Below are 16242 nucleotides of genomic sequence, written 5' to 3' on the forward strand. Positions count from 1 at the left end.
TACTCAGCAATTGAGAGATGGAACCAAGATTCAGATCCAGGCGGTCTGGCTCCAGAGCCATTACTGTTACCACCACCAGAACCTACTGCTCAAACTCAATTTGCTTCAATGCCTAAGGACAGCCCAGATATGTCCACAGGTCAGCGATGCAGATTCCTGGCCCATACACTCATCTCTCAGATTAACCCTGAATGTCTGCTTTTTACTCTGCACCAGCAACCTTACTGATAGTGTCTGTGACTCTTTCACGAACACATCTGCACAAAAAGAGGCCATTATAACTCAGCAGCAGTTCCATCAAGTCTAAGACCCAGCATCTTGGACCATGGAAATTTTCTTCCAAAGAGACCTCATTAGAATGCATCCTTGCCAAAGAAGTCCATAAACCAGTGAATAAAAATATACTGAGCATATCACTTCTAGAAAGCTGTCCATTTCTGGAATCCTGCTCATTTCTCCTCTATGAGCCTGAGCTTCTGCCACCTGTATCCCTCTTGGCATCTATGCCTGCTGTGGCTATCCCAGGCTGCTCACTGCTCAGTTTCTGAAAACTCACGGCCCCCTTAGGCATGTGAAGTATCAATCCAGATAGTCAAAAGGACTATCATATCTAGAGGACTGACAAGCTCTCTTTCCTCTTATTCTCCAATTCTCCGCAGGAATGCAGAAAACTCAGCAGCCCAACGCATTGGCAGTGTCTCTATAACCCTCCTGAGATCAATGAAGCCCAAACTATCCAGATTGGCAGGCTGCTTGTTGCCCAGATTCACAAGATTTCACCTCCAATTTCTCTGGCTATTGCACTATTGTCCTGTCCATTGCACTATTTCCACCCAGAGCTAATATAATTATTCACAAAGTAAAGGTTTTTATATGTGGATAATGTCCATCATCTACAATTTAATGTTTCTAAATAACCAAGACAGTTTTGATATCTAGATTCCAAGCTAGTACATACAGAAAGTTACTATAACAAAGGGTCTTTATAAAGGAATCTTATGAACAAATAACAAATTAACTTATATAACATCGTATGCAACAGTTCAAAATTTCCTTAAAAGAAATGATTTTGCTCTTGTCTTTCAATCCAGTTAAAGACCTGCAATACCATTAATCAGTAGTGTATTTCCTCTCTCTGCTAAGATAGTGAGCAATTCTCATTCTGTTCCTTAAAATAAAGTTGTTTCTGATGCCTGACAAGAAATAACCATGACTTCTTAACGTACAACTGCCTGAGAGTAAAATTTCAGTTTAACCCTCTAACCTGCAGGCATTTTGGCGAAGACTCAAACAAAATTCTTTGAAAAGTTCTCTGACTTTGTTGACTTACTCCTTACCGTTTTATAAAGAACGAGGATTTAGCAAACTTGGTGGGAGGCAGGAATAAAGGATATTTCAAAATCACTTTAAATAAATCAAGAATATATCCTCATCATATGATTCTATCCCATGATAAAATTAGCAGTTTGGCACGGGGACCCAGCACAAAATGGGTCTTCAGTTGCAAAGGCTATGGAGGCGTTCCTGGGCCCCCAGCCCATCCTTCTCTATATTCCATCTCTCCGTCTTCGGTGTTCTAGCTCTGAGTCTAGGGCAAGCTCCCCACTTAAATTCACATCGTTTTTAAAAAACAAAAATCATAATTTAAAAATCTTTTCACTTTTCCTATATGGTGTTCTGGTAATCATGAAAATCAAACTGAACTAAAGTTAAAATTTCCTAGTAAACAATGAATTTCAAGTTAAAATGATGGGCTCAGGATAAATTTTATGGTATACAAATTTCATCTCAATTAAAACAAAATAAAAATGATAGGATCAGATTAATCCTGAAGTCAAAGTCATCAAATGTTTCCACTCATTTTCAAGCCAACTAGAATATGCTGTCCGCTGCCATGCTCAGGGCTGAGTCCGTGCTGTGGGGAAGGAAGCAGGGTGTCTAGATTATAACTGCTGTCTGCAAGCCCTTTTGGGGGACAGGACAAGCCCAGGTGAAAAAAGGAGGCAGAGGTCTCCAGAAAGCTAAGTGATGGGATGGTGCCAGAGCACTCACTGCAGGAGAGGCAGAGGAGAGAGAGATCCAGGCCCAGCAGGAGGCAGCTCTTAGTCTCAGAGGTCATCACCCAGGGGCAAGGAGAAAGGACGATGCAGGTGTTCACGCTGCGGCTTCCCGGGCCTGAGAAACATCCTACCACCCCGAAGAGTCCATTCCGGTTCTCTGCATCATTACTGAAGATGTGGCCATAAAATGAGAAGACTGAAGTAGATAATCTAAAGTCCCTCCTTTTGTTAAAAAACAATGCTATTTTGTAAAATTCTTAACAAGATTAGTACAAGCACTCAGCTTCAGACTCCAGCAGCTGTCCCCATCAGTGCCTAGATTTTTAACCTTGGGCAAATTATTTAACCTCTGTGGGGCACAATTTTAGCATCTGTGAGGCAGATTCAAAAAGCAAACCTACAGCTCAAATGATTAGTATAAGGATTAAATGAAATTGCATATGTAAAGCACTGAGCTCCATGCTTGATAATTGAGCTTAATATTATTAAAACCAACACAGTGCTTACTATGGGCCAGGCACCTCTCTCAGAGATTTGCATATATCAGCTCACTCAGACCTTACAATCACCCCAGGTACAATTATTATCCCCATTTCACAGATGAGAAAACAAGCAGAGAAGTTAAATAATTTGCCTGAAGTTATATAGCTAGTAAATTGCAGCTATGGTATTATTACCATTGTTACTACTATTATTAGTAGCACTGAATGCACTTACTGTCATTTTTACAATTCACATTTGAAACAGGAACATTTGCAAAAAATTTTCTTTTTCAATGCCTCTAAGTGCTGCAAACTGTTCTAAATGAATCCTGAAGCTAGGCAAAATTTAAAAAAAAAAATCTCTGCTGTCTCCTAACTCCTTTACAGAGTAAATACACAGATAGATAAAGACAAAGTGTGGACTTTGACCATCTAGTTCTTTCTCTAAGTTAGACAGAGAGTGGCTCAGCAGAGGTCGGGCCAAAGGAGACTGGGAAGGAGTCAGGGGTGTGTGAGTGTGGTGTCAGGCAGGAGGTGAAGTTAGGGGACAACTCCTCTCCAACAGAGTTGGGTAGCTGCTCTCTAGCTGCCCTCAGCGAGAAAAGATGGCAGCACTAATGCAATTCTCTAGCTCCTAGAGCTGAGCCCTGAGTCCAGACCATTGGGTGCCCAGTGAGAAAGGCAAGGGGCATGACACAATGGACCAGGCACCTCACTTTATTATTTCACTCCATCCACTGGTGGAGTTGCTTACATTTTTGCCAGACTCCTGTTACTTAAATAATCTTGGGGGTGATCATTAACCTGAAAATTATTTTGACTACAGGTGCCTGTCGGTACGTATTTGATTTACTTTAAGGAAAACAATGCTGGGAGGATAAAATCTCCAAAGATGTTTTTACAGTAGGGTTTTTTTTTTTAAGCATAATTTATAGTATACTCATTCTACCCTTTCAAAAAAAAAAAAAAGAAAGAAAGAAAAACTAATATAAGCCAAACAGACAAGTTTATGAGTAATTACAGCCTATTTTTCAGTTCATTTGGCATAATGTACATAAAATGGCTTTTAATCACCACTCTTTTAGACAGTAATTCCAATAAGAGTGTTGGCAGAATTGTGGCAAGTAATCTTATGACGGGTATAGGTGCAGGAGACAGGGGTAAAAAGCAATAAATAGTACGAATATTTAAAAAATTAATTATAACCCAAGTTATTGGTTAAAAGGTATTTCATAATTTATATTATGCCTTCTAAGGTAAAAACTAAATTGATAATCTCTTCCTTCTAGTCATAAGTAACTTTCTCACATTCTGAGGGCTTCATTGAGATGCTCCATTCTCTTGCCTTCACTGGCAGATCCCTTTGCCTTCCAAAAGAGGGAGATCTATGGGAAGCCTGTCTGAAATGTAGAATATACTGAAAAAAGCACTTGCCATTTTCTTCTGCATTATGTATGATTCAGATGTGAGAAAATTAAAAGTCAAAACTCAAATGCTTTCTATATCTCAGCTTTCTATATTCTACCTGACCATAAATTAATGTTTTTAAAAGTGTTTATTCACCAACTCTTCATTCAATAAAACACATTTTGCAAATTTCAAAAGGCAAACACAATAAAAGTTGAACTAGATCTGTTCCTGTTTACTGAGCATATGGACAATCTTTCAGAGTGGACGCCTTTTTAGAATACTCCCCTAAACTACCTAAAAGAAAATTTCAACCAACATACTAACCTAAAAATTACATGCATTCATGAAAAAATTTGATTAAAGGCATGGTCAACACTTTTAACAACACAAAATTTGAGTTAAGTGGAATATGTCTACATTTAAGGCACTAAACTCCTAAAATCAGCTGTGCGATTGACATTCCCAGCAGATACGACCATCACTGCGGTCGATCACCTATAACTTACTGTATCACTTGTTTCCCAAAACCAACATTATGCCGCATGGATTTCCTGATCTTAATAAATTTAAATTTCAAGAAGTAGCTAAAGACAATATAATTAATCAATGGGAAGTGAAATGCTTTTTTACATTGGCTATCAGCATCACAGATGTGAAGACTGATATCGTTTTACGAAAAGCAGATAAAACAGCAGATAGTAGTGTACACTGCAGAATTCTGTTATGCAACTGACAAGAACAGGTCCCAAATCAAGATGAAAGTTAAAAAACAAGTGCACGTGACAGTTTGAAAGCCAATATCAGAAACCTAAAACTTTCTTCCAATCATAAAAATCTATACATTCTATGAAAAAAGTATGACTCTAATACTTACTTGCATCTGGCATATACAAGCTGCAGAGGCCAGCAGTGATATAACCCAACACTTTTGCAAGGCAGACGGTCTCCTTCACTGGTCTTTTTAGTTTAAACTTTGATTCTGAATCAAACACACCTTCCCAAACTTTAGAGGGATGCCCCCAAAGAATCACTCTTGAGATATTTTCCTTGTAACCACCAAATCATTTGCTTCCCAAAGTTTAAGTAACTTTTGTTCCTAAGAAAACTATCATCTACTACTTTTAGACTGTTTATTTCAAGAACAGTGTAATCTGTCAAAAATTATCGTGAGGGGGTTATTTTATTTTTCAACAATAAAAGATGTTTGTGGCTTTCTGTGCATAAGTTACCAAATTCCCAATGATTTACACCTTGAAGACGCAATACTCTGATCTGATAGCCTGCCTCGAAATCCAATCTGTCCACTACTCCAATCTTTTTAAGCTAATACCTCAGCATGTTCAAAGCTGCCAAAATGCAACACAAGCTGATGAAATATTAAAACGCAATTCCATATAAAGCCTGGGTCAGTAAGCTTTGTGAATGTACCCCCTAACAACTAAAACTTGCACCTCATCACACTGAAAGGACAATCTCATGAGGCATTCAAAACCCGGAACTGTTCGCTCGCACTGACTGACAAAGAGGAAAAGAAAAGAAAAAAAAAAAAAAAAAAACCTTATCGCATCTAGTCATAAAACCCCCCATAAGAGTAAACTCAGACTCTGATACCAACATCACTGCAGCTCCACCAAGGATTAACGATGGAAGTGAAACCTTTCCTATATATTAACAGTACCCGGGGAAGCATAAGAATTTCCCCCAATTCAGTTCACACACATTTCTGCATTCAACATGTAACAGCCATTCCACTCACATCCGTACATTTCATACTCCAATTCTGGTTACCAAAGTACATTTCTGGACTGAAGTGGTTGGCCTGAGCTTTTCTGTTCTCTTTGTCTTGTGATTTGCAGGGCAGTTTCTGTCCTTGAGAAGTGAGTGTCAGAACTGTGGTTTCCAGACAATTCCCCCACGATCTTTCAGAGGCGGCTTGCAAGCTCTTCCTCCCCCGAGCCGGCTCCATATTGCTGGACAAATCCCACCAGTCTAGCCCCGCGCGGCAAAAAGCTGTATTTCCGGGCTGTTTCGAGACCCTATTAAATGCGTCTCCAACAACCTGCACTGGCCGGGTGGGCACTAGACGCCGAGTTAGGGCCCCAGGGAGCAGCCGCCCCAAGGCGCACTTCCCCCACCCCGGAAGAGGAGGGAGGAAAACTTCAGAAGGCGGGGGTTGGGGGTGAGCTCCGAGGACCACCGCGGCCCCGCCCGCCCAGGCAAGAGCCGGCCCAGCGACCCTGCTTGCAGCTGGAGGGCGCGGAAGAAGGCATCGCTCCTTTCCACTAACGCAAAGGCAGCGATCAGAGTACTCTCCTCTGGTGAAGGGCCCCGAAAAACTGCAGCAAGGCGACAGTGGGGACCCTCATAAGTGTACGGTGACGGAGGGTTGGGGAAAAGCCCAAGGTCGCCTGCAACTCCGGGGATGAATGCGTTCAGCGGCGTGCAGAAACCAGCTCGGAAGCTGACTGGGCAAACGGGAGCCAGGAGGTGGCCGGCAGCACGCAGGACGCTGGCTGCGAGCGAGGCCCCCAACTGTCCCGCGGATAGGAGATGCCGGCAGCGGGGAGGACCGGCGGCCAGTCGCTTTCCCCCAGCTCGGCTCTGCTGAAGGAGAAGCGGCTGCTGGTGACAGGAAGAGAGTGGCGACAGCCGCGCGCGCACGCACCGCCTCCCCCTCTCGAGCGCACGCACCCGGACCCGCTGCCGCCGCCTACCTCTCCAGCCGGCAGGCTTCCTTCCTCTCCCGGGCCCGGGCTGCAGCGGCGGCCTCCTGCACACACGGCTCCGACGCGCCTCTAACCCAGCTCCAACCCACCGCTGTTCCCTATCCGAGCTCGCCGTCTCCAACCCGCTTGTCTGGCAGCCTTGCCGCAGCTGCTCTTCCTCCAACTCCGCTCCAGCTGCTCGCGACTCCTCTCCGTGCGCCCGCAGCTCCAGCGCTCGGCACTGGCTCCGCCTTTGGTCCCACCCCTCGAGCCCCGCCCCCGAGTCCGCGCCAACCGGCGCCCGCGTCTCCGCCCCTCTCCGCTGGCGCCGCGCCCTCTGCCGCTGCCACTCTGGGTGCCCGCCCCCAAGCCGGCGGCCAAAGAGGGGCGGAGCTCCCGTCCTAAGGACCCTTCCTGTCACCCGGCTAGCCTTCCGCCCCCGCCGCGGGGATGCCCTGGGCGGCCGGGTAGCTCGCTACCTAGATTGTGGAGCGCTCTGGGTCTGCACCCTCCCGACGGTCAACCTGCTGCCGGGCGTCTCCGGGAAGAGAGGCGGCGGGGCTAGGGGAGGTCGAGGACAAGTTCAGACTTAGAGGCTGCGTCTCTAAACCGAGAGTCTTGAAACAAACCCCAGCCTCCTTCGAGCCTCCAGCGCCCGCGGCACAGTGGCTGGGGCAGGAAGACTTGGATTCCAGGGCTCGCCAAAACGGGGAGGCCCTGCAATTCCCGGTCTCGCCAGCACAGCTTCGGGGGTGGGCGGAAAAACCACGCCACCCCGCGTGACGCCCGGGGATGAAGGAGGGGTGAAAGGGTGAACCGGAGGGACAAGCGCCCGCAGCCTGCCGCGAAATCCAAGAGCCTGGCACCGCCGCCACCAGGAGCCAGGCGTGTCCCCGAGGACGGAAGAGAGTTTTATGAGAGCGCACGCTGGCTGATCCCTTCCAGTCCTGAGATGACGGAGCAAATGTAGGTCGCTCAGGCAGACGGTGGCCCCCTAGCTGTTCGTTCATGGGGTCTCTGGAGGAAGCGCACGTGAATTACATTCTCCCATACATAAATCTGTTCGTCTTCAAACGCAGATTCTTCAACTCGTAATCATTGCTTAAGTTGTTCAAGAAAAACCTGATGTTGGTTCATGGTTCAGACCTTCCACTGATTGGTAAAATGAAATGCCATCACCTGGTGGTGTTCTGCTCTTTTCCATTAAAACATGTAAGCGTCCGCTTTTAACAAGTTCCCAGACTCCTCTTTCTGCACTTTTGAGATCTGCACCCGCCTAGTTTGCTTGCCCTAAAGCCTTTTCACAGCTCTTTCCCAATTTCCTTGCAATAATATTACTTAAAAACAAAACAAAACTAAGCAGTTAGACTTTTGTCAAACTTTGAATTTGGTGGTTTATTCCAGTAGGCGTTGGAAGTAGAGGAAAGAACATCCTGAAATTTATTGACTGTCCTTAGAAAATATGATTTTTAAAGGTGACTCACATTCTAACGGAAAAGTTCTACTTTAGTTTATTCCGGCACTGGCGTTTCTATTATTCCAACACGTCTCTCTTTTGAAGTGGAGATGCAGAAGCAGACAGCTACCTAAGAATCCACTATCAAAGTAAATAGGAAGTTTACCAAGCATCCTTCTTACATCCTTCCCACCAACTATGTGAAATAAAGGACCTCATATTTTGTTTGAGCTTTATAAATAAAATGAGTTGTCTCTGCCTATGGTAAAATTACTAAGTCAATCCAATAAGCTGAGATGTAACTGCTGTGACGTTTACAGTATTTCCTTTAGGCTTGAGTCTGAAGAAACCTTACCAGCTGCCTCCTCTTTTTGTACATGAAGAGTTCCTGGAAAAGAACTTAGGTAGTGCTACAGTGGGGTTCTCTTCTCCTCAAACCTAAAAATGTCATAAAATCCTTAATTGAGCTTCCTTTTTTAGATAGTCTTCAGTACTTTATTTTCCATCATATTGGAACACATAGCATAAGTCCAAAGAGTGTCCCATGGAAGGACAATTGGGCTCTTTTTCCATAAACTGAATAATTTCAGTCTTTGTTTCATCTATAGTAAATTGCTACCTGCCCCCTAATCACTAATATTAGCATTTTTCATTTTCCATTGATTTGTATGAAATAATAAAAGGCAACAAAACAGCAGTATTCAAACTTAAAAAGCAAAACACTTTCTTTAATAAAATCTTATCTGAACTCCCAAAATGCAACTGTTGTAAGAAGTCATGTGATGAGGCCAAGAGAACCACCAGGTCTTTAGATTAGCCACATCATTATCTCCTGGAAATTTGTTGGAAATGCAAATTCTCTGTCCTCACTGAATCAGAAATGCTAGAAGTGGAGCCCAGCAATCTGTTTAAATAAGCCTTCCAAGCGGTCTTGATGCATGCTAGGGTTTGAGAACCATTGCTCTAGGCCTAGAGCATCTAGGAATGCAGACTGAAAACTACTGTAATAAAATGCTCAAATAAGCACACAAACACCACAGTTCAATCAGTATCGGCCAAATTGTTGGCTGGCAGGTGGTGTCACCACCAAGGAGCTCAATATTTCAGAGGATGTACAATTTCCCAAACAGGAGATTGTCATGTACAACTGATGATAGTAAAGGTGTTTTAGAAGTTAAACTTAAGGAAGGCAAGGCCCCCAGCACTCTGAAAGGCTTTCAGTAGCCACAGCAACCTGAGAAAGGCCCTTCCCAAAGAGGACTGATAGGAAACTCATTTGCCACCATCACTCCAGCCACTTCAATAATGTGAGTGCCAGAATATATTTCCATTAGACTTGAAATCTAAATATGTAGTTTAGGGTTCAAAAAAAAAAAAAAAAGGCAAATGCTCTAGAGCTTTATTTACTTCTCAAGAGCGATCCACAGACCTGCAGCGTTAGCATCATCTAGGAGCTTGTTGGATATGCAAAATCCCACGCCCTATCCCAGACTTACTAAATCATAATCTTCATTTTAACAAAATCCCAGGTGATTAATGTGCAAGTTAAACTGAGACGCTCTGTCTTAGACAGGGGTTCTCCATTGTGGCTACACATTTAGAATTGCCTGGGCCCCTGATAAAAATTCCACTGTCTGGCCTGCAACCCAGATGGGTTATATCAAAATTTCTGAGGTTGGAACACAGGCATTGATAGCTCTTGAGGTTCCTCACATGATTCTAGTGCAGAGCCAGGTTTAAGACCACTGCCTTGGAGGGACCTGGTAGGAAAGGTACCATCAGGAAAGTTAGTTGGGGAGACACTAGAGCCCAAATGGCTGGTCTTTCAGGAAGCAGCTGGTACTAGGGTTTAGCTGATGGCTGCCACACAGGGATGTGAGTCCAGATTTGCCAGACTTTTCGATTTTCAAAGAGAAGCTGGAAGCCTAGATTTTATGGACAATTTCTCAATTATTAAATGCTTGCAATTAATTCAGCATTTTTTGAAACATGGTTTAGACCATTAAAGTGTGGTGAGCATCAGTTTATGGTTTTATAATGGTGTACCTCATAAAATTAAGTAGGCCTAAGAAAAAGTACAGCCAAGAAGAGAACTGGCATGTTGGCAGGTGAAACTGTTGTTCTAAAAGCCCATGTTTTTTGAATCTTCTGTTCACTACAGCACCAAACGTTGCAGGCATTCAGTGAGTGAGAGTTGGTAATTGGTAAAATACCAGTGGTAGCAACCCTGGGGGCAAAACACTACAGAATTTTGCCCAATATTTTCATTTTCCCTCTCTGCCCTGATAGCTGAAATGTTTGGGAGGGGGAAAAATTCAATCTTTGTATTACTTAGCTTAAAATCTCCCCCACTTTTGTTGCGTTAAGAACCAGGTTAAACACATATTAAAAGAAACATGAAAAAAATTATTGACTGGAATGCTTCTTAGCAAACAGAATTTAGAAGGCCAACACTACTGTAATTCTCATTTTGTTGTTTCTAAGCTGTACAAGCTCCTAAACATGTTGAAATATTAGGAGAGGCAGCTTCCTGGCTGTATCCTGAAAAACATGTCAGACCATGATCACCTATACTCAAAGCTTTCTGATCATAATCTATGCTCTGGGCATCCTTGTCTCTTTTAGCTCTTAGTCCTCACACTTTATTTGGGAATAGACTAAATAAATCAACCAGTATGAGAAGAAAGTAAATGAGCTACCTTAGTGACAGTTTGAGTTAAATTTTACTCAGTCTCTGCTCTCAAAATCCCCTATAAGAAAGAAGCTAGACTGAAAAAAGATTATAATGCAGGAAAGTCAGCTGAATTCATAAAATACAAAACGAATATTTGTGTAGTCATTCTCTTGAATGCAAGAGCCAATTTTTATTTTTTACTAACTCCAGCAGCTAACAGACTTTCTGAAACATAGTGGGTAGTCTATAAGGAAGAAAGGTTTGGAGGGTAAGGGAAACTCAGCACAAGATTCTTACACTTGTGACTGTGAAAGCAATAGACTGCAAGTGCTGTTCAGCTAGAATCTCTGAGGGTCTGAATAAGTTAGAGCCAGATTCAGGAGCGAGCAACAGGGCCACTCTCACTACCAGTCTACAAGTGGTGCTAAAATATCATCTGGGGCAGCTGGAAAGCTGTGAGCCAGGAAAAATGAACATTGATGCTGAAATCCCACCATATACAAAATTGACTAGAAATGGATCATTGATGTACATTTAAGAGCTGAAACTATAAAACTTCTAGAAAAAAAAAAAACCTGCAGGTTTAGAAAAGATTTCTTAAATATTAGCAAACAAAAAGCATGAATTATAAAAGGGAAAAAAATCAATAAATTGGACTTTATCGAAATTGAAAAATTTTGCTCTTCAAAAGAAGTTATGAAAAAAATAAAAAGCTACATCTTGAAGAAAACATTTGCAAAATACAAAATATAAGAAAGGACTTGCATTTAGAATGCATTAAGAATTCTCACAACACATTAATAGAAAAGCAAACAACGCAGTTTTTAAAAATGGATGAAAGATTTGAACATTTTACCAAAGAAGATATACGAATGGCAAATAAACTCACATACAGAAGTTCAACATCTTCGGTTTTTAGGGAAATGCAAATGACAATCACAATGAGAAAGGACTTTCATAGATACTTGTATGCCAATGTTCACAGCATCATTATTCACAATAACCAAAAGCTGGAAACAACCCAAGTGTTCATCAACAGATGAATAAATGAAACACATTACATACATACATGGAATAACATTGAGCCACAAAAAGGAATGTAGTTATAATACATGCAAAAACGTGGATGAACCCTGAAAACATTCAGAGAAGTGGTGGTAGAGAAGCTTGAGGGACATTTCATTCTGGTTTGGAGCACCTTACTGAAGTGTCCCAGGCGCCCAATGGAGTACACCTCCCTAGAGAACAGAACATTTATATCCCACATCTCAGCAACTTTCTCTCTGGTGCTGTCTAATAAACATGGCATCACTCTTACTCTATGACATCTCTTTTTGTGAGCACCATGAAGCTACCTCACTTTGATTAAAAATTTTTTTACAAAGCTTACAGCATACTTAGCTTTCAACTTCCTAAGCTAACAAAACATGCCTGTCCTGCTTTAGAGACAAAAACTTAATCTTGTTTAGACTTGGGTGATACAAGACTTTCTCCAACACCATTTACAGATTCTCTTTCTGAGACTGACTCATCATGTACTAATTGTTATATTGATTTCTTTCTCAGAGGGTCATTTTTTCCCAGAGTTCTGAAGCCACCTTACTCTGACAAGAGCAACCACAGATCTTAGGTTCATGAGCATGTGTAATTTGAACTAAAGAAGCAATTCTGAAACAATCTACCTTTTTTTTTAAAATTTGAAAACGAGCTTGCATTTGAAAAGTGACAAGAACTGTAAATACGATGAAAATCAAGCTAATAAACTATATTTGTTAGTGATTCAACTAATTGGAAATCTAGCCTGTAGTTGATTATAATCCTTGCCCAAGGTTTGAGCACTGACACAAATTGTTAGGGTGCTGTTACAGCTGTCTGGGTCAAAAGATTTGCCTAAATATGCTCATGTTGGCACTGGCAGCATAAAAATTAAGGGCAAAGTCACACCGATAAATAATGAGCCCTTTATCAAGAAAACTGTGTTGGACAATCTCATTGCTCAGAAAGAATTTTTCAAAAGAAACCCCAGCCTTTGTTCCCTCCACTGGAGGGGATCCAGAACTGTCAGTGCTACTGACAGAACCTAGCCCCAAGTATTCAGCCAGCCGTGCAGAATAAAGGAAACACATTACCATCAGCCTCCCCACTCCAGCTCTTATCACGCAGCCTTTTCTCTGGGTCTTGCCAAGCTGTGTGTACAAAGAAAACACTTTAGATCAGGTGAGGCTGTATTCTGACAGTACCAATTTTTCTGAAATTGGTTAGAATCTTTTATTTTAACAATCAAAATTTTTGTTGGGTGGATGTATCACAATGTTAAAAAGGATTTCCTTTTTTCAGTTATGAGTAAAATGCATTTTGCAGAGATGATTACTGATAATTTAGTATGTTTGGTAGGTTATTAGTTTCTTTTCCCACTAATATGTTTGAAAAACATACTTTATGTTTTCTAAGAAGAGAACCATGCTTATGATGGCTTCTGTACCTAATTTTAATATATAAAGGAGGCTTCTACATAAATTGTTTTAATGCAACAGCCCTGGGTTGTAGGCAAAACATATGTCATAATTTTCCTTTTACAGATGAAGACACAGACTCAGAAAGGCTATGTGATTTGGCCTGAGCCCCACAGATGGTAAGCAACAGAACCAAATCTCCACATGGGCCTTCCACAGGGCTGCAGCACATGCTGCCTCGTTGTTCGATGATGACAGCCTTCAGGTTAATGTGCTCACTTTGCATCTATGATATGCCACTTCTGGGCAACTTTCAGTTTAACTACTGTAATTATTAACTGATTTATCATCACCACAAATTGAGGAGAAACTTTGGAAAGGCCCAAAAGGATGTGGGCTGATCAACAAAGAATTTCAGACCTCTGGGATCACCTCGTCTCTTCCCTCGGGTAATCTTGAATTATAGGGTTGGCAAGTGCCTTAGGCATCTAGTTAACTCCCTAGTTTTTCAGCTAAGGAAACTGAGTCCCAAAGAAGTTAGATAACTATCTCTATGTTACAAAGTTAGTTGATGTTCCAAGTCACACAGTGACAGAATGATGACATGAACCTGAGTTTCCTAAACTCAGGCACAGGACTCACTGTTCTGTTCTAGCCCGTGGCCTCACTGCTATCGTTTTGGTTTAGCTAGTGCCCGGTTAAATACTTGCCAAATATAACAGGCACTATTGACTTATTGAAGAAAAGATTTATGATTCTTACACACGATTACAGGTCTGTCAACAATACCCTCGTAAAAGATTAATAATCTTATACATAATGTAGGCACTGTGCCACGTGAAAAACAGGAGGAACTTATATAGGCTGATGATGCAATCTAAGCCAAAACTTCTTTAAACCCGAAATGCTATAAAATACTCTACCATACAATTCCATGACAAAAGAACTGGCAATTCTTGCTATTTTTTTGGGGGGGGGGGTCACGGAATTAAAAGAGAAAAAGCACGTATCTGTTCCCAAGCCATTTATCTGACCATGAATGTTTGCACGTACCCCAACATCCACCAGCACCACCTCCTTTCTAACACAGTCCACGTTGGACCCCATTAAAACTGTATCTTAATATTCCCCTCACTCAGGGATCCTTCTCTCACCAATCTCTGTGTACCTAAAAGCCTACTATTACTAAGTACTAAAATCTTAGTATTCTTTCTAACGTGAGGTGGCTTTGCTAAGCTTTTCTTTATTCATTCCTTCTTGGAAGAGGGTTCAGAGACTTCTCGGCTTACCAACAGGCTACCTTACCGAACACTACACAACCATTTGTTTTTAGATTCAAAGTAATGCTATATGAGTGAACGCTAGAGCCATTAGTTTGTGGCAATCCAAGTAGTTGTGCTTTTGCTTTACTTTGAAGCTCTGAACATTTATCTAAAACTGTTCACAAGTAGAACATTCATAAATAGAGGAGTTTCCTTACAGGGGTAGGTGTTTCTTCACCTGGTAGGCTCTTGCTGTAGTACCCCCCTCCCTGAAGAAGAGGACGTTAGGCCAAGCTCATCAACAGAAAAATAGTGTGCAGAAACAGAAAAGGAAGCCAAAAAGAGGGAGAATAATAATAGTTAACAACACCCATTTATTATGAATCAAATATTGGTCCAAGTACTTACATTCATAAATTCATTTAGTCCCTACAGCCACCCTATGAAGGAGGCACAGTATCATTTCTCATGTTACAGATAAGTAAACTGTGGCATAAAAAGGGTAGGTAGCTGGTAGAGCTGAACTTTGAACCCAAGAAACTTGGTTCCATACAGCATATTCTAAACCAGGGTCTGCAAACTATCCCCTGCAGGCCCACTCTGGCTTACCATCTATCTTTGTAAACAACGCTTGTCGTCTGTGGCTGTTTCCATGCTACTAAGGCAGAGTTAGTCATTATGACAGGGACTGTATGACACACAAAGCCTAAAATATTTACTACCTTGTTTTTTAAAAAAAGTTTCCAAGACTTGCTTTAAGTTATACCGGGGAATAACAGAGACTGTCTCTCTTACTCCTTTAAAAAAATACAAACACTGAAGGGTGTTGTTATATAGACTAATGATTTAATACCTGGAAGACAGTTTAACATCTATCTAAATCCTTCCAGATAATTTTAAAGATGAGGAAACTGAGGTCTGAGGACATGAAAAATTACCCCTAGTTTATATTGAGTGATATCAGCAGAGCCGGGTCTAGAATCTAAATCCCCAGACCCACATTTCTGCCATGTTTGAGATAACACCCTAACTTTCGATTAGCACCTTAGCAGGGATTAGTTGAAATGAGTTGAGAGTAAGACTGGAACAAATTTTTGGTACCGTCCAGCAGATGGAAAAGAGAGGTAAAGGTAAATATAGAGAAATCAAAAGGAAGAAAACACAGTCTGTGCTGACAAATGGGTTCAAGGGCACCCAAGACAAACTGCACCTACATCACAGCTGTATCAAGGGCCAGCCCTGGCTGGGTCACTTGAGCCTGCTTGAGCTCCTAGCTCCTGACATCCCTTTCAACGAATGTAGATCATCTACTGGACACTCGAGAATAAAGTATTTTATAAACTTTGTTAACTAGGTATTTATTTAATCCTAACTGGATTGTAAATTCCTTGAGAGAAACTCCGAAGGTCATGAACACAGGAGGCACAGAGTCTACAAGGAGGGCCACACCCTGGGAAGGCAGAATGGAAAGACTGGCCCGATTATTTCCTAGTATTTTCATAAGAAAGCTCATAAGAGATCCTTATGACTATTTCCATCACCAGTAATTTGCAAAGCCCTCATTTTATCTTAAAGCTTCAAAAGAATATACAGTCAAAACCAACTTCTTTATGACTTGTCATCTAACACGTTCTCCTTTATTTCTAAGGGAATAATTTCTAAGTACATATTTTCCCAAATGCAACTGAAATCTCAACTCCCGTTACTTCTTTTAGGGCTTTGGGGAGTCTTAGTGTTAAT

General features: G+C 41.8%; 1 protein-coding gene across 5 annotated transcripts in view; it reads right to left on the reverse strand.

The window, feature by feature from the left end:
• Positions 1-6898, reverse strand: part of PIK3R1 (phosphoinositide-3-kinase regulatory subunit 1) — an 85730-nt gene extending 78832 nt beyond the window's left edge. Inside the window, exon 1 of one of the 5 annotated variants that reach the window (XM_011371059.2) lies at positions 6667-6898. The gene's annotated coding sequence lies outside the window, so the exon portion shown is untranslated. Of the gene's footprint in view, positions 1-5708; positions 6067-6666 lie in introns of those variants that run through there. The other 4 variants (XM_023537216.1, XM_023537215.1, XM_023537213.1 and 1 more) reach the window with 4 other exon arrangements.
• Positions 6899-16242: the final 9344 nt, after the last annotated feature.

Source organism: Pteropus vampyrus, unplaced genomic scaffold (genome assembly GCF_000151845.1).
Source record: "Pteropus vampyrus isolate Shadow unplaced genomic scaffold, Pvam_2.0 Scaffold182, whole genome shotgun sequence".
Classification (NCBI taxonomy): Eukaryota; Metazoa; Chordata; class Mammalia; order Chiroptera; family Pteropodidae; genus Pteropus; species Pteropus vampyrus.